The sequence below is a fragment of the Canis lupus genome, chromosome 1 (genome assembly GCF_003254725.2).
Source record: "Canis lupus dingo isolate Sandy chromosome 1, ASM325472v2, whole genome shotgun sequence".
Taxonomy (NCBI): Eukaryota; Metazoa; Chordata; class Mammalia; order Carnivora; family Canidae; genus Canis; species Canis lupus.
In genome coordinates this window covers 46,994,061-47,013,302 of record NC_064243.1, presented here as the reverse complement: position 1 = coordinate 47,013,302, position 19,242 = coordinate 46,994,061, and the positions used below count along the sequence as shown (strand labels likewise).

General features: G+C 42.2%; 1 protein-coding gene across 4 annotated transcripts in view; it reads right to left on the bottom strand.

Annotated features, from left to right (window-relative positions):
• ZDHHC14 (zinc finger DHHC-type palmitoyltransferase 14) overlaps positions 1–19,242 on the bottom strand; it is a 275,301-nt gene that overhangs the window by 202,004 nt on the left and 54,055 nt on the right. The window lies entirely within an intron of this gene.

Here is a 19,242-nt window from a genome sequence, read left to right as displayed (position 1 = left end):
TTCTGTGGGATCTGAGAAGAGTGAATTTAGGATAGTCAGGGTTACTGTGTATTAATACCCTGTCATTCAGACTCCATAAAGCTTCAAAATAAAAGATCAACACACAGAATGTCTTTTGAATCTAAAGAACGTACGTGAGAAGTAGAGATCCCTTTGGACCTCCTGTCTGAAGAAAATGCCCCTGAGAATCGAAGATACCAAGATCCATAACATCTACTGTCCTCCTAAATAAATCCAACTCAGAACAGAAGTTTTGTAGGGCAGGAGATTTCTATCATGTAAAAGAGCTAAATATAACAGGTAGTGGGGGACGGATGGGAAAACAAGAATGTTTTACTTATTACCCTCCTCTAGAGGATCAACCAGTTTCTTGATTAAAAAGAGCACTCCCCATGTCTTAGTGATCTTTATGAGATTTGTTAAACATCTTTCTTTTTAATTTAGGTTATAAAATTTAAGCCCTAATTTCCTTGGCAGTACAGAAAATTAAGGTATCATAAGGTCTATTGAAGGCAAAGCCTGAAATTATAGAATTGAGCAGAACATGGAGCCTGCTGGATTTAAAATTAGAGTAAGGATGAATATTTTTTTAAATCCATAATTGTTAGACAATTTCATAACAAACATACACCGCACACACGCACACACACACACACACCACAAAAAAAAAAATCCTACGTGAGCAATTTTACTGCTTGGAGACAAAGTACTATAAGCAAAAGTGATATATTGCAGGCTATAAATGGGTAATCCAATGCCTACCTAAGGGTAACTCAGAAAGCAGATGGTTTAAGCGGTTCATTGACAAACTTAAGTCTGTTTCAAGTGAGTCCATTTGTAGAAAAATACTAAGCACATTAGAAAATTAGTAGTACAGGTGGCACGAGTTTGGAAATGCCAGTAGGACATAAGTCAGAGGCTGGAAATTTGTCTAGTCCAAGGTCAAGTTTGGGTGGAGGGGGGGGCTGGCGGGGCACCATGACCTCAGCCTCAGAACTTGAGGACCAGTATCAGTACAGCATTAAGTCAGGCCATCTCCAGCAGGCCATCCCAACTTTCTGGACCACTCCCCAGAGCTCACGGGACCACGGATCTGTCATCCCCCACGCCCCGAGGACCCCATGCATCCCTTGAGACCTCAGTGGGCACTTTCTGTTCTCTTGATTGTTTTTTTGTTTGTTTGTTTCCCCTCAAAAGTACATGCTATCTTCAATAAGTAATATTTAAGAAACCAGGCTTCCAGAAAATAATCTGAACAGGAGTGTTTTTTGTGTTTTAATTTCTATAAAATGCTCTTACCCTAAAAAATTAAGTTTGATTTATCTGAACTAAATGCTCTCTTAAATTATGCTCTTTACTGTAGTCCAGAAGTAGGTTAATCTATTATTTCAGCATCCCATGTATTCATTTATCAGCAAATGCTTGTTGAAGGAATACATATTTACTAAATAAATGTTTATTGAATTGAGGGCCTACTGTGTGCCAAGCACTGTGCCACGAACTGAGGCTACGCTGCTCTTTTGAAGCTCATAGCTGGGATGCATGGAATGACTCTGCTGTGATTGCTAAGGGGCAGGTATAGACTTCACCTCTCTGTCCCAGACAACAACACATGACGTGGAAAATGCACAAGGTCACTGCTCTTCCATTTGCTCCTACTCCAAATACCTCAAAACTTGTTATTATTTCTGATATTGATTTGTGCTAAATTTATCAAAGGAAGATGCAGCAAGGATTAGCATATGTAAGCTCTGATGAAGGTCAAGATCATCGCAAAGGTTAATTGGTTTCTTTGGAAATCATAAGCGTGGTATAGTCATTCCTGTCCTTCCATCTCAACCTTCCACCCTGACAGGAGTCAAATCTCACCCGTCAAGAAGGACACCACCAGCCTCTGCAAACGGGCACAAACAAAAGACTAGGTTTTTGACATCAAAGCCTCTCCCAGAGTTAACGATCATTATTACTGAAAAACACTCACGTGTTTCTGCTTGAGTGATCCATAATATTGTAAGTTAAAATCAGGGTAAATGTTGTACATGGACACATGCCTTGAGGAAATCCGACTTGGGAACCAACTTGTTAGTATTTATGGGAAGCACAGGCTGTCTTCTACGTTATTGCCATTTGCACACCTGTGTTAGCTGACTGGAGTCCACTTTACAGATTCAAGAAGGGGTGTTAAAATCCAGTTGTCAAAAGGCATAAACAGATTTACAGTAAAGACACGATTTTTTTAGAAGCAGGTTTGGCTTTTTATTTATCTCTTAAAGTAATAAAATTCAAGGGCTGGTTAGTTCCAGTTTGCAAAGAAAATATTCCACACAAACGTGATATAAAAATATTGAGGATTCAGGAATTCATGAAAAAATTTGGTGATTTACTTCCCTTTAGTTCTGAATTCAGTGTGTTTCGTGGACTTGGAACTATTCCTCTTCAAATACATTTATTTGCTAACATTTATAAATATTTATCAAAGTTGTTACCATGTGCCTCAAAAGTACCATCAGATAAGGCTCACGATCTATTGCGGAAAAGTCTGCAAATTAATTTGGTTTGAGAAATACCATAAATGAGTAACATTCTTCATCCAACCTCATGGGTCCCCAGCACAGGCCTCTGATTAGACAGAAAGCAGAAGTAATAGCCATACCCAAAGAATCATCGTAATAATCATCTTATTAATTTTCATGATATGCCAGATACCACCAAGTATGTTCCATGTAAAATCTCATTTGGCCCAAATGATCCTACGAAGGATATCCACTTATTACCCCCACTTCCGAGGTGCGCAAACAGGAGCCCAGAGAAAGGAAACCTGCTCAAGATCACAGAGTTAGAAGGTGGAAAAGCTGCAATTCAAGCCATCAGTGTCTGACATCAAAGCCCACCAATATACAGGCGAGAAATTTCAGAGCAGCGGTTTGGCCGGGGGTGCCTGAGTCTCTAAGTGAATTTTCCCATCAATAGTAAGTCAGAGGGAATTAGAGCACCATCTGATTTCACTAGGAGAGTAAAGCCTAGTTCATGTGCCCCGAGGACTAAAAGAGTAAAAGCAGAAACAATTAACAGCGGGCCTCACAGGAGTCAAAGAAGCCAGACACCAAAGACTGCAAAAGGCATAATTCTATTTATATGAAATACCTGGAGAAGCCCAGCTATCCTGACAGCAGATCTGTGGTGGGCAGGAGCCAGGAGAAGAAACTGATATCAAAGGGGCACAGGAGATATTAAAAATCCCTTATTATGACTCTGGAGATGTTTTCACGACTGAACACATCCGTCCATCTCACCCAACCATACTCGTAAATAGATAATTTTATTTACTGTAAATTATACCTGAAAAAAATCTGATTATTTTAAAGTAGATTTTAAGGGAAATTGAATAAAACCCATATAATATACAATGGATACCCTGTATTCCTTTTTTTAAATCTCACTTTCAGATAAACCTATATTTGGTGGGAAATTTGTATTTGAAAAACCAAAATCTTTCACGGTGTGAAGCGTCACATTTCTTTATAAACCCGATCTCACTCCACAGGAAATTTATCTTGCTGTAACTGACAAATGTTTGTGATGGTCTCTGATGACATCCAGGGTGCCTGGGAGGTGCCAGGTGTGTACCAAGAGGCCTGCAGTGAAAGCCAGTTACTTTCACTCTTGGCCTGGCCCTTCTGAGTTACAGCTGAGTGGCCTTAGGGAAGTCACTAAACTTCTCTGAATCTTATTTTCTCCTTTATAAAACAGGGATGATAGTGTCTGCCTTGAAGGGTTTATGAAAACTAAAAGGGCTACTTATAAATGAAAGCACCTCCATTTTTATTATTTTAAAATACCAAAATGGTCTCATTTTTAAAAATAGGAAAGTACTCTCTTCAAGAAACCAACAGTCTACCATAGCACTTATGGTTAAAGCCATAAAATCTGGAGTTTTATTCAAGTTTCTTATTTGTTCTCTCTTTGTGCCGAGCATAGAATTTCAGCAGGGACCTCATGCATTTTTCACTGTGCCTGGTCACACACTCAGTACACTTAATAGCGATTTCTGGACAATTAACAATCAAAGGGAAGAAGGGTAGGATCAAGATGTGCAAGTAGAGGAGACTGCAATATAGATGAAAAAATGGCATTTGTTTACATAAACTGAATATTGAGCAAAATTATTTTTTATGATTATTTATGAGGTCATATATTCAACTTTAGTCATTTAATAAATATAGTGACTTTTATCCACTCCCACACACCTTATAGGCAGGAAAAAGATTCACTTGGTACAGGGATAAGTTTCATGGCAGGACAAAGTTTCACTCAGCTGTTAAGAAATCACAGTTACAAAGAAATCACACAGTTACAAAGATACCAAATAAAATATTGTTTAAACACTGCTGACAAACTTATTATTTTACTGGGGAGAAACCCCCATTTGTGGCATGAGGGTCAGAGTATGAAAGAGACTCACTCACCCTATACCTAAATATGTAAACATTATAAATCAAGCTAAAAACTTAAATGAAATGAGTTTATCCCCCTTCCTTTAAAAAAAAAGTTTTATTTTTAAGTAATCTCTACACGCAACATGGGGCTCAAACTCACAACCCCCGACATCAAGAGTTACATGCTCTAGGGACTGGGTCAGCCAGACATGACCACATCCCCCTTCTTGACAAATGAACTTCAGAAGGATCTGGAAGGCCAAGATCTATCTAGGATTCTTGGACTCCCAGGCATTCCACACCCAGCCCTCAGCTCTGGGCTTCCTTGATGGCCTTCCTACCTTGCCTCAGTTCCCTATCCCTTCTCTGGGCCTTGCATAGGAACAGCTTAGCCTGTGGTCAAGCACTGTCACCCTCCAATCTTCCCCAACAGCCACTGCAGCCCACCCCTCAATCCTGGAGTGCACAGCACCACAAACACAGGGAAGAGCTTGCATGTCCTCTATAAGTGGGTATAAGATCATTTGGACAAGGGGGGCACCTGGGTGGCTCAGTGGTTGAGCAGCTGCTTTTGGCTCAGGTCGTGATCCCCAGATTCTGGGATCAAGTCCCACATCAGGCTCCCCACAGGGAGACTGCTTCTCCCTCTGCCTATGTCTCTGCCTCTCTCTCTGTATCTCTCATGAATAAATAAATAAAATCTTAAAAAAAAATAGATCATTTGGACAAGGAATTCTGAGTCCCAGGTACCCAGAGCAAAGTCTAAGAGAAGGGGGAGGTGAGTCCATTTGGCACCATAAGGAGACCCAGCAGCAGAAGGACCTGAACAAGGGCCCATAGAGCCCAGAACTCTTGCCTACCCTGGAGACTAAATGTACAAATAATACCTTCAGCGGATAAAACAGTATTACATTCAGACAACATATATTTACAAATGTATATATCTATATGTGTATATGTATATACGGATACACACATACACAAATACATCAGCGTATAATTCTTAGGTAGCAGGTTACTAATTATGTGATAGATAATATGTCAAAGAGTCTTAAAAGGAAGAGATATAGACCAGCTGAAGGGTCAAGGAAAACATTTGGGATAGGATAGGACCCGAGCTGGGTTTTTAGGAATGGTGGGTATGGCTGAATGGAGAGGGCTGGAAGGAGGCCAGAGGGAAGCCCAAGGCCGAGCATGAACACACTGTGTGCACAAGGTAATAAAAGACGACATTTGGAGTCCACCTGGACTCTCTAGGTGGACTAGAGAGACTAGGACGACAGACTAGACGAGAGACTATCTAGGATCCAGGGAAGGCCGGAACTAGCTGCCAAGTGTCCCTAACATAATAAATATCACCAAATACAGACCGACGGCAGGAAGTAAAAGGGAAGTACGGGCACTTCAAATTCTTTTTGGAAAGAGGTTATAAACAGAGAAGTAGGATCAAATTAAAACAACACAGAATTGCTGAAACCTGCGACTGCCCCAGTGCACTCCATACCACTGAGTGACTCACTCCTTTGGGTCAACACTGTGAGCAGACCCTGAGCTGGTGGAAAGGCACTGGCCCCTGACATGGCCTTGTGCTGGAGCAATTGGGGTGCAAGGAATAATAACCTTGATGTCTTGGTTTTAGAACGATTCAACTCTTGGCATTTGGAATCATTTAGCTTTACCCTAAACCCCATTCCCCACACCACCCTTCTTTCTCTCAGGCTTTTTCCAAACTAAAACCATCTTGCCTCAGTTGGGTGTGTGTGGGTTTTTTTTGTGTTTTTTTTTTTTTTCCTGCATCTAAATATAGGTGTTTTTTTTTTTTTTTAAACAACAGTATTAAAGGGCCTGGAATGAAAAAAAGTAGAAGGAGGATGTTTCACTTTCAGACCAGACTCTAATAGATTTCCCAAATAATTAGTACAGAAGGTTAGAAGAACTTCTCCCCAGTCCTGAACCTTTGTGGCCCACTCACCATCCCAAGATGGCAGAGGAGGTACATGGCTCACTGAGAGGAGACGCTGGACCAATGCGAGGTGCTAGCACCCCCAGCACACTAGCGCTGGCCTCTCTCACCCAAGCCTGAAAGCATCCACTGTTCCTTTAAAAATAGACACTGTTTTGGCCAGACAACCACATGAAATGGAGATGTAACAGGAAGAAGACAGGAGCAGGACAAATGAACCGAGGTTCCATCTATTTCTAGCTCAACTTGATTCTGTTTATTTTTAATAAAGTATGATGGCCCTTGTCTAATCAAAAATGCCACAAGAAGCTGGCAGAAGATGGAGACAAAATTAACTCCTAGAATCCTTCTATCCCTTTGGGTAATATTGATTTATATCCAGTAATTCAGAGCTATTATTTTCAATGGTTTTACATATATACAAACTATGCATATAAACTGTAGGTGTGTGGGGGGTGGTGGTGGTAATGCTAAACCCTTCTCTAGGAGTCACTGGGAGTGTACTCCAGACCCCCACCCCAGCTCCCACTCCTGTCAGCAGGCTCAGAGTTCCTGCCCCCAATTCTGGCTTCCACAGGGACACTCTCCCCACTGCAGTCCTTGTTCCCTCCATGTTGAACCCAACTTCTGGCCACATGTTCACTTCAGACTTGGTCATTCCATTTATCATCCTGCCTAACCCCCCTCTGACCACGTCCTCTCTTCCACCTGCTTTGATCTCATCTTTGATAAGACCCTAGAAGAGTCCTCTGCCCAGCCTCTCAATGGGGAAGTGATGGCCTGTGAATGACTTTTTATCAAAGACTGCCCACGAAATGTCTCCTGAAACTGAGATGGAAAAATCTTCCCTGACTTTTCTAGAAAAAGGAAAAAAATCTGTCATCTTACTGGAGGGTTATCTTAGAGCGTTTTCCATTCTCAGAACTCCTTGACCAACAGCCGATTCCTGGTACCCACAAGCAAATATCAAATGCCGTGACACAAGGTCTAACTTGAAGTCTATAACAGGGTTTCTGCAGTGAGCTATGCTACACTCACCCATGGTGGGGTTCATTGTGAATGTGTAGACTGTCCATTATAATATTTCAGAAGTGTAGAATTTGGAGCCAGATAGACAAAGTTAAAACTTTTACTCTGTCACTGATTAACTGACTTCAAACAAGTACATGGTCCTCACTTTCCTGACTTCTAAAATATAAAGCTCACGTGATAAATAAATGAAATATCATATAAAGACTCAGCACAAAGCATGCCACATAGGAGACATTTATAAATGTTAGCTGTCTAAGAAAAATAATTAAATAATAATATTCATTCACTCATTCATTCAGTGCTTATGATACTTCAGGCATTATTCTAAAAGCCTTGCCTGTATTAAAACATTTAATTTCAAATATGATCCCAAAAGGGAGCCATCTCCAGTTTATAGAGGAAGAAAACTGAGGCCCAGAATGGTCAGGGCACCATCCAAAGTCACACAGCTAAGTTCAGCTAAGAGGCAGAACCAGGATCTGAATGCTCGTAGTCTAGCCAAAGCATTAACAGACCAATAGGAGTCATAGATATTCACATACAACTAATTCATCTTAGCTTGTTTTGCTGGAAAAGTTTCTCAATTGTTCATGTTAGAGCTGGATGTGTGCTAACCACCTACACATTGGTGGGCTTTACCATCATGGACAGTGGCCACTCTGGGTCAGCGAAGAACAGTTTTGGTGGTTCTCTGGCTGGTGTTTTGGTCTTATCAAAAGTCCATATTCTGGCGTCTTTCCTCTTCTTCAGACGAATGCCAAGGTTGAGGCACAAGGGCCTGGAGCAGAGTGGAGGCAGCGGGGTTAGGGATGGGATCACCCAGACACTGCCACCGTGCTCCCCCTTCTTTCTGGCAGGGAGCCCCTAACCCAAGTGACCCATGGACAGCCTTACCTAAGTTGGCTTCAAACTAGTAACAGAGGAAATGACTACTTCCCTTTTGCCCAATGATGCTCTTTGATCAAGTTCTGGATAAATCCTCCCTGAAAAAGTCTTAGAATTATTGCTTTAAAAAAAAAAAAAAAACACCAGGAGCACTGCCCTGTAGCAAAAGATGCCTCCAAGAGCACACCTGATGCGTAAAAGGCAGAAAGAGAGGAGGACATGAATCTTCGGGAGCCATCTGACCAGGGCTTCGGGCTTGGGCAACCAGCTGCCTCTGCAGGCAGTACAAGCATATTGTTCAGTGCCCACCAGGGACGCTTTCTGCTTCAGGAAAAAAGAGCCCTGGGCAAGCTGCCAGGGAAATGATGTATTGCAAACATTTTTTTTCTCTTTGGTTAATGGAAATAATATTTACTTTGCCACCGACAAACAGGCATACTCAGAGAAAGGGGCTTAGAACACTATGAGGGGTTTTGAAAACCAGGGAGAGAAGGCTCTTGGATTCAGCCACTGATCTACTCTTTCTTCTATCAACTAATTCTGTAATAACAGTCAATGCAGAAGTTTTCAGAGAACTTTCTGAATATTATATGTACCTTCAACAGAGCATGGCTTCTACTATTCTAAGGCTGGATAATAAGCATCAATATATTGATTGTACAGTTAATAAAGCTGAAGCACCATGAGGATAAAAGAATTGCATTCTGAAGAAACAAGTGTTTGTGAAGATGAGGAGAAAAAGGAACCCTCCTGCACTATTGGTGGAAATGCAAAATGCAGTCACTCTGGAAAAACAGTGTGGCGGGTCCTCAAAAAATTAAAGATAGAAGTACCCTATGATCCAGAAATCACACTACTGGATACTTACCCAAAAATATAAAACACTAATTCAAAAGGATACATGCACCCCTATGTTTATTGCAGCATTATCTGTAAGAGCAAAACTATCGAAGAGCCACAAGTGTCCACTGATAGAAAGAATGAATAAAGAAGATGTAGTGTGTGTGTGTGTGTGTATTCCATATATAAATATATATGCTAATATATATTCCAATATTTTGGCATATATATTCATATATATATTTATATATGGGATACACATAGGAATATTATTTAGCCTTAAAAAGAAGGAAATCTTGCCATTTGCAATAACATGGATAGAGCTGGAAAACATAATGGTAAGTGAAATCAGTCAGTCAGAGAAAGGCAAATACCATATGATCTCATTCACATGCAGAATTTAAGAAACAAAACAAATGAACAAAGGAAAAAAGAAAAGAGACAAACCAAGAAACAGACTTGGTTTTTTTCTTTCAAGTAGGCTCCATGTCCAGTGTGGAGCTTGAAATCACCACCCTGAGATCAAGATCTGAGCTAAGATCAAGAATCAGATGCTTAACAGACTGAGCTACTCAAGCGTCCCAAGAAACAGACTTTTAACTATAGAGAACGTTTGTTCTCTCCCTCTGATGGTTACCAGAGGGTGGTGGGTGGAGGGGATGGGGGAAATAAGATATGGAGACCAGGGAGTGCACTTGTCATGATGAAAAAAATACAGTAAAAAATACAGTAGAATGATTTTTAAAAATAAATTTAAAGGAAATTTAAAGGAAGTTCAATAGAAAAAAGTGAAAAGATTTGTATCATGAGTTAACTGTAATGCTAATGCTAAACTTTAAAATATCCAGTACTTGGACCTGTACTAACTCTTTTCATAAGCTTTGTCTTCTTAAATTATTCAACTTGTGAGCAAAGACATTTATATTGACACAAAATACATTTCCTATAGTATACTGAGTAATAAAATCTTTGTACTGAGAAACAAACAATATTCAGATGTAACACCTACTGGAAGATTCCCAATAAAGTTTGTAGTACAATCAACTTTTTTTTTTTTTTAAGACGTGGGAGAAGGGAGGAGCAGAGGGAGAGGGAGAGAAAGGATCTTAACCAGGCTCCACACCCAGTGGGAGCCCAAATTGGGGCCAGATTCAAGACCCTGAGATCCTGACCTGAGTCCAAACCAAGAGTCAGATGCTTAACCAACTGAGCCACCCAGGCACCCCCAGCACAATTAATTTCTTTTTTTTTTATTTTTTTTTCACAATTAATTTCTAATGCAAGTTTTCCGGCAACAAAGGATATATCTTATGCTATGCATGAATGGTCTGTGAAAGGACAGACACACAAGAAACTAATACTAAAGGAAGTTGTGAGACAGGGTTAGAAGGGAGACTTTGCTGAAAAGTTTTTTGTTCCTTTTGAATTTTAAACATTGTGAATCTGGTATCTGTTGAATAAATGATGCTATTAACATATTTTTTAAATAAGAAGGTGGCTCCAAGTATCTTTAAAAATTTATCTGAAGTGTGCCTTATAGCTTTATTTCCCCCCCCCACCCGCCCCGGCAATATGCATCCAAGATCTGCGCACCAGAGCTGTGATTTCCAGGATGTGTTCACTTCCCACCCTATTTAATCCTGTGGCTACCAGTGACCTGATGAACTCCAGTACCATGACTGTGACACAGAGATCCTGTCACAGCCATGATCTCTGCTCTGCAGCCACCCACCACCCTCCAGGCAAGTACCCACTGAGAGACTGCTGGCAACCCACTGCCACCTCCCTTTACCCAGGCTCTGTCTGACCTCTCTGTGATGCCTCGGTGAGAGCACATTTATCCAAAAACATGGGCCCAAAGACTCTGAAAGTCATGGTCACTCTTCTCAAGTCAAGATAGTTCTCAGAGCTTCTTATACAAGAGGCTGGAAATCAACCACTTTGCTGTTTCCTACGGGTCCTACAGCAGTTCCCAAAGATGGTTCAGATACTGAAAGTGAGAACAAGGAATTGAAAACTTAGTTGCATAGAGCATATTTGCAAACCAAGATCAAATACCTGACCCATGGTGGTGACATCCCTGCAGAACTCCTCCTTTTTTTTTTTTTTTTTAAGATTTTATTTATTTATTCATGAGAGACACAGAAAGAGAGGCAGAGACATAGGCAGGGGGAGAAGCAGGTTCCCCACAGGGGGCCTTATGAGGACTCAGTTTTAGGACCCCAGGATCATGACCTGAGCCAAAGGCAGACGCTCAACCACTGAGCCACCAAGGGGGCCCCTGCAGATCTCCTCCTTACACGGGCCAGCTTCTCCAGAGGTAGACTCACACCTCCCACCATGCCTAATCCCAAAAAGACCACACATCCTTGCCTTTTGTCCTATGACCTGCAATGTGTCCTGGTAGCCTCAACAGACTTCTGGCTCCACTGTTCAGACTGGCCATGGAACTTGCTTTGGCCGAAGAATGTGATCAAATGAGACACCTTAGAGAAGCTTTAAATTTAACATTGTGGTTCAGTGTGGCATCTTGCTTCTGCCCTCTACCATGAGAATAGCCATGTCCAGACAACTGCTGCCCCTAGGCGGGGAAAACCCATGCAGAGCCCTAGAGCCTCAAGAGCAGACCTGTGTTAAATGAGCAAGCCATTTGTGTTGAAAGCCATTAAACGTTTGGAATTGTGTGTTACAGTAGCAAACTTAATATCCTGCCCTTAGTCATGTGAGTTGCAGAACGAGTGGATTTTGATCTTCAACTTCCATGAACATGCACAAATGTGGTCCTACTGGAGCTCATTGGAAGGGCTCAGGTGGCCAACAGTGAAACTCAACATGCCTGAGCTATTTTCAATGACAGAAAACTGGATGGTCATCAGGATTTAATGATTGTTGGGAACTGATGTATATTTGGATTTAAAATATGGGATCCCTGGGTGGCGCAGCGGTTTAGCGCCTGCCTTTGGCCCAGGGCGTGATCCTGGAGACCCGGGATCGAATCCCATGTCGGGCTCCCTGTGTGGAGCCTGCTTCGCCCTCTGCCTGTGTCTCTGCCTCTCTCTCTCTGTGTGTGACTATCATGAATAAATAAATAAAATCTTTAAAAAAAAATAAATAAAATATTCTTTAGACAGGCACACTGCCAGATTGTTTGGACCAACCTATGCTAAATCAAATTAAGATACATGAGTTCCTTTCTAGTTTTAATCCAGACATTCTGGTATTCATCCATTACCAAACCTTGCTCCTGCAAAAATTCATTCCATAAGGATTTATTAGGCACCACCCATATGCCAGGAGCTATGTCAGGCCACTCTGTTGCCTGTAAACTATGTAAGTTTCACTATAGTCTAAGGTTCTTTTCATTTTTATCCAAAGTCATTGGTATTATTACTATCTGCATTTAGGTGAGCAGAGTGTGTAGAGCAGGCTGAGAAGGCAGACGGAGAGATGTTAACCACAAGAGTAGCTGTTTATACTCCTAGGGCTCTTTCTTCTATCTCCTGGAGAGGCAGTTCAGTGCAGTAAGAACACAGCCACTGAAATCAGACTGCCAGCTCTAAACATATGGTTCCACCACTCAGGGGCTATGTGACCTTGAGCAAACACCCTCCAAGCCTCAGTTTCCACATCTGTAAGAGTATCACTAGTTTGTCTAGTGATAATCTCACTAGTTTGTCCCAAGGAATAAATGAGAAATGTAGATAAAACTTCAGACACTCCCGGCACTGGGCAAGAATTCAATGTGTAGTATTGAGTCTTTCTAATTCTGTACCCATGACCATCAGGGAGAACTATTTCATCTGATTTTTCATTTAACAGTTTTACTTCTCCCAGTTTTCTGCATTAATAAACAACTGTAGTTGAGATACTACAGGACTTTCTTTTTTTTTTTTTTTTTTTTTTTTTTTTTTTTTTTTTTTTTTTTTTTTTCTCTTTCATTATACAGTCTTTAACTTTTCTCTTGTTTTTTTTTTTTTTTTTATTTTTTTTTTTTTTTCCTTTTTTTTTTTTTTTTTATTGGTGTTCAATTTACTAACATACAGAATAACACCCAGTGCCCGTCACCCATTCACTCCCACCCCCCACCCTTCTCCCCTTCTACCACCCCTAGTTCGTTTCCCAGAGTTAGCAGTCTTTATGTTCTGTCTCCCTTTCTGATATTTCCCACACATTTCTTCTCCCTTCCCTTATTTTCCCTTTCACTATTATTTATATTCCCCAAATGAATGAGAACATATAATGTTTGTCCTTCTCCGACTGACTTACTTCACTCAGCATAATACCCTCCAGTTCCATCCACGTTGAAGCAAATGGTGGGTATTTGTCATTTCTAATAGCTGAGTAATATTCCATTGTATACATAAACCACATCTTCTTTATCCATTCATCTTTCGTTGGACACCGAGGCTCCTTCCACAGTTTGGCTATCGTGGCCATTGCTGCTAGAAACATCGGGGTGCAGGTGTCCCGGCGTTTCATTGCATTTGTATCTTTGGGGTAAATCCCCAACAGTGCAATTGCTGGGTCGTAGGGCAGGTATATTTTTAACTGTTTGAGGAACCTCCACACAGTTTTCCAGAGTGGCTGCACCAGTTCACATTCCCACCAACAGTGTAAGAGGGTTCCCTTTTCTCCGCATCCTCTCCAACATTTGTTGTTTCCTGCCTTGTTAATTTTCCCCATTCTCACTGGTGTGAGGTGGTATCTCATTGTAGTTTTCATTTGTATTTCCCTGATGGCAAGTGATGCAGAGCATTTTCTCATATGCATGTTGGCCATGTCTATGTCTTCCTCTGTGAGATTTCTGTTCATGTCTTTTGCCCATTTCATGATTGGATTGTTTGTTTCTTTGGTGTTGAGTTTAATAAGTTCTTTATAGATCTTGGAAACTAGCCCTTTATCTGATATGTCATTTGCAAATATCTTCTCCCATTCTGTAGGTTGTCTTTGAGTTTTGTTGACTGTATCCTTTGCTGTGCAAAAGCTTCTTATCTTGATGAAGTCCCAATAGTTCATTTTTGCTTTTGTTTCTTTTGCCTTCGTGGATGTATCTTGCAAGAAGTTACTATGGCCGAGTTCAAAAAGGGTGTTGCCTGTGTTCTTCTCTAGGATTTTGATGGAATCTTGTCTCACATTTAGATCTTTCATCCATTTTGAGTTTATCTTTGTGTATGGTGAAAGAGAGTGGTCTAGTTTCATTCTTCTGCATGACTACAGGACTTTCTTTGCCTACTTTCAAATTCTACACATGAGGAAGTAAATGAAGCCTATCCATGTTTTGAATATGGGTTTCCATGAAACAGGGGATTTTTCCTGTATGGAAATAGCACACACACAGACACATGCTAAAGAATGGAGACTTGGTTTTTTTCTCCTTTTATCCTTTACTTTTTATACAAGAGTCTGTGTCTAGATTTGCACATGTGCTTGTCAGAGAGAAATTAACATAGGAAACTTTCCTTCCTTCCTCCCACACAACACATCTGCCAATCTAACACTTACAGGCGCAGTGAGCCACGTGGAGGCTACAGCCTCAGAGAACAAATAACCAAATTCACAGAACTTTGGAAATAGGAGCAAGTATTTGGTGTCTGCCTGGAAATAACCTGAAGCTCAGGAGCTCTCTTCTCAAAGATCAGAAACTTGCTGGGATGGAATGCAGGATTTGCAAGGTCTGGAAGGACTCAAGCCACAACTGATCCTGCCAGACAAATGCTACATCCATTTTTACCATCTCTGCCTTGACCTCCACCTCCTAAAAGGTGAGCTAGGCCCCTCTTTTCAATTTCCACTAGTGACTTCCTTGCAGACATGAAACTGTTAGAGATACAAAAAAAGAGGCAGAGCCAGAAATCTGGGGAACTGTTAGGTTCACTCTGGGTTAGCAGTGAAATAGTGGGAGACTCTGGAGCCAGAAAAGACCTCAACAGGTGACACAGCCACTTCTCTCCCTGCAGACAGCTCAACTTCCAAAACAGGAGACTCCATACTGTTTGCAGTTTGGGGGTACCAAATATTTTATTGAGGACAGACTGTGTGCCCTGCCTTCAGAGAACTTACACTTAAATTATTACTAATCATTCATTCATTCAGTAAATATTTATTAAGCATCTATTATACCTAGACCCTATTATTTTTTAGAAAAAGATTTTATTTATTTATTTGTTTGTTTATTTATTTGAGAGACAGTATGAGCAGGGAGGAGGGACAGAGGGAGAGGGAGAAGCAGACTCCTCACTGAGCAGGGAGCCTGACACAGGGCTGGATCCCAGGACCCTTAGATCATGACCTGAGCTAAAGGTAGATGCTTAACCAACTGAGCCACCCAGGCACCTCTACCTAGACCCTATTCTTGACACTAAATATTCCAGTAGAAAATAAAACATATTTTAAAATTCTGCCCTCAAGAAGCATACATTTTAATGGAAAGAAAGAAGTTATAAGCAAGATTAAAAAGTAAAACATGTATTAGATAGTATTCAGAAGAAAGGATTTAAAACAAAGGAGGCAGGGCGCGTGGATGGCTCAGTTGGTTAAGTGCTCGACTCTTGGCCTCAGCTCAGGTCATGATCTTAGGATGGTGAGATCCAGCCCCACGTTGAGCCCTACATCAGGGTCTGTGCTCAGCAGGGAGTCTGCTTCCCTCTCTTCCTCTCCTTCTGCCCCTCCCTCCACTCACGCATTTCTCTCTCTAAAACAAATAAATCTTAAAAAAAAAAAAAAAAAAGAAGAAGAAGGGAAGGGGGATTTCGCTTTAGACAGGGCAGTCCAGGAGTTGAGCATAACCCGAAGGTGGCATTTGACTAAACACCTGAAGGAAGAGAGGGAATGAGGCAGCCGTATGTACATCGGCGGGAAAGAAATCCCCACAAAGGGAACAGCAAGTGCCCAGGCCATGTGGGAGAGTGGCCAGGTGCTGGAGGAGCTCCTAGGAAGCCAGGGTGACTGGAGTAAATAAGCAAGGGGAGATGGATGGGGCCCCCGACCGCAGCAGGTCATACAGGTAAGCTCACGCAAGACTTCCAGCCATCGGTGGCATGACCTGACTTCTGCTTGTAAAGCTCAGTCGTCACTGTGTTGAGAAGAAGGTTGGAGGAGGGTTGGGGGAGCGGGGAGACCCATGAGGAGGTAATGATGGTACAGGCCTGGGGGCAAGACAGCAGCAGAGGGGGTGAAATGTCCCATCACAGGTATGTGCGTGCAGGGGAATCGATCACCAAGAGCCATCACTCTCTGGAGCTGGGAATGGAGTGTGTTCCAGAGTTGAACCACTAGAAAGGCCACATGGAGATGTGGGGAAAGCCCTGCAGTGCACCCAGGAACCCCTGTCCTCATATACAAAGCGGAGACGGTGAGAGTAATCACGCTCAGACCTGGGCAGCGATGACCACCATGGAGGCTGCTGGAGACTCCTGACTACAGTGCACATCTGCAGATAGAGCAGCCCGAGAACCAGCCCTGAGAGACAGGGAGGCTCTTTCTGAGGACAAACTTCAAGATAACTACAACTTATGGGGCAGTGCTGCCAACACGAAGATGCTCCAAATCTAATGAAAAACTGTTTTGTTTTAAAGGAAAACTCAAGCCATGAACTGAAAAAGAAGTCCTCACACCCCTAGAGTAAGAGCAGGCCCATGATCATCCGGCCGCGAGGCTTAGAACAGCAGCCTCCAGCCACTGCTATGGCTCTTCCCCAGACAATTTCACCTCCCTTTTTTTAAGAGCAAGAGTGAACACCATGCTCTGAGAAGGGTCTGATAAATGGCCAGCGAGTAGATAACTCCCTGGTCTGGCCTTGTTATGCTGCTACTAATACACCGAAGCCCACTTGTTTCAAGGAACCATGAGAGTCCTGCACCCAGCATCCAGAGAGATGCCCAGAGCTTCCCAAGCACATACGTCTATGACCATGGCAGTCTTCTCACGTAGGACATGAGAGTGTGCAGTCGCTGTCAAGCCTCTGCCGTTCTGATGGAAGTTTCTAATGCATCATTTTCAATGTTCCTGTCTTTCAGGGTATTAATAAATCCGCCAAATTTGGTGTTATATGTAAATGTACAAACAGACTCATCTTCCGTGCACAAATTCTAGGACATGGACGAAGACTCTCTTCCCCTTCAAGAATTACACTAACGAAAACCAGTAGCCGCTGAGATGGAGGGCTCTATCGTCACCAGAAAAGCTCACCATCCTGGGCTCTCGCTAGGAGAGGCACATAGCACCGTGGTTAAAGCATGGACCCTGCAGCAAACCGATAAACTCTGGTACTTACTTACTGGGTAACTTTGGATAAATGACTCAGATCCCCTCTCTGTAAAATGGGGATAACCCTAGGACCTATCTCATAGGGGTGTCCTGAGAATGAAATCAATTGTGCATATAAAATATTTGTAGAGTGCCTCCATACCCCATAAATTTGAACCACATAATTTCTTAGCATTTGTGGGCCAAGAACAATGCTAGCTCTTTGCAGGCTTTTATTTTCACTTTTTAAAAAATAATAATTATAGATGCACAGGAAGTTGCAAAAATAGTATAGAGAGTTCCCATGTATACTTCACTCTGTTTACCCCAATGGTGACATCTTTTTAAGCCTTATCTTTTTTAATCGTCACATTTCATGAGGCAAATATCCATATCAGCCCCTTTGCACAGATAAGGAAATGAAAGCTTATCGGAGTTAGATGACTCACCTTGCGTCACACAGCTAGTAGTCAATGTAACTCCAGAAGCTACACTCTCAGTTAGCCACCACATCACACGGCCCATGGAGAGGGACAGGAAAGATGGAAGGGAGAGCACCAGCTGCCTTACTCTGATGCACACTGCCTGCTTGGGCAGCTCTTCCTCTGTGCAAATGTGAGGTGCAAGAAACTAACCCTCAAGGAACAAAATAACTCATATTTGGCAAATGCAGTGTTTGGGGAATGAACCCTCAGTGACAGGTCTCTTGGGGCCCCTCAATCCACTTGGCGCCAAGCTTTGCAGAGGTTCTCTGGAAGAAGCTTCTGAACTCTGAAGTCCAATAAGGTAAACACACTCCTAGCAATAGGGGCTCTTAGGTAAGTGATCAGGATTTCCTGATAAACATGATGTTACAGTATAACTATAATTACAGCAAACATTTATAATACCACATACTGTGAGCCAGGTACTTTACGTGTATTACCTAATCCCACAACATCACTCTTAAGCAGGTCCTATCATTATCTCCACTTCATTTCTTATTTTTTTAAAGATTTGTTTGTTTATGAGACAGAGAGAGAGAGAGAGAGCTAGTGGGAGGTGGGGCAGAGGGAGAGAGTCTTCAAGTTGACGCCCTGCTGAGCACAGAGCCAGACGTGGGGCTCTATCTCACAACCCATGAGATCATGATCTGAACCAAAAACCAAGAGTCGGATGCTTAACTGACAGAGCCACCTGGGCACCCCTCACCATCTCCATTTTAAATATGGGAAACTGAGGCACAGAGAGGGCAAGTAGGTCACCTGACATCATACAACTGGTTAAGTGGTAGAGCTGGGATTTGAACCCAGGCAGCCTGTCTGCAAAATTCATGCCCCTAACCACTACTCCTCTTGCCTTTCTAAAAAGACCTAATGACCCCCAAGTGGATTCCTGCTCCTCCCCTTCTTACATGGCTCCATTCGATCCCATAGAGGTTCACTGTCATTATTGCTCATGCATGTATACCTTGTCTTCAAAACGGCTCCTTGGGAGGACCAAGACAGGCTCCTGCTTTCACTTTTCCTGTTGCTTCCACAAGGCTTAGTCTAGCAAGCAGCACTTTCTGAGTGGTGAAACTCTGCGAGATGCCCCTAGAACATGCTTGCTTAGTCGGCACCCTCAGCTCTTCCTGGAGCCCCAGTGTCCCATCTTGGGACCCCACACACCTCTCACTGCCTGTGCATAAATGGTGTATTGCTCTAATTTAGGGCCATCAATCAATACCCACCAGGACGAAAATCATTCCTCCTCTAATCATCAGAAATCTGTATCGTCATCAAGTTCTCAAAAATATTTCCAAGCCCTCTGCAATTGTAGTCAGTTTCTGAAGGGCCTTCAGATGTTTTGAGAATGAAGAAT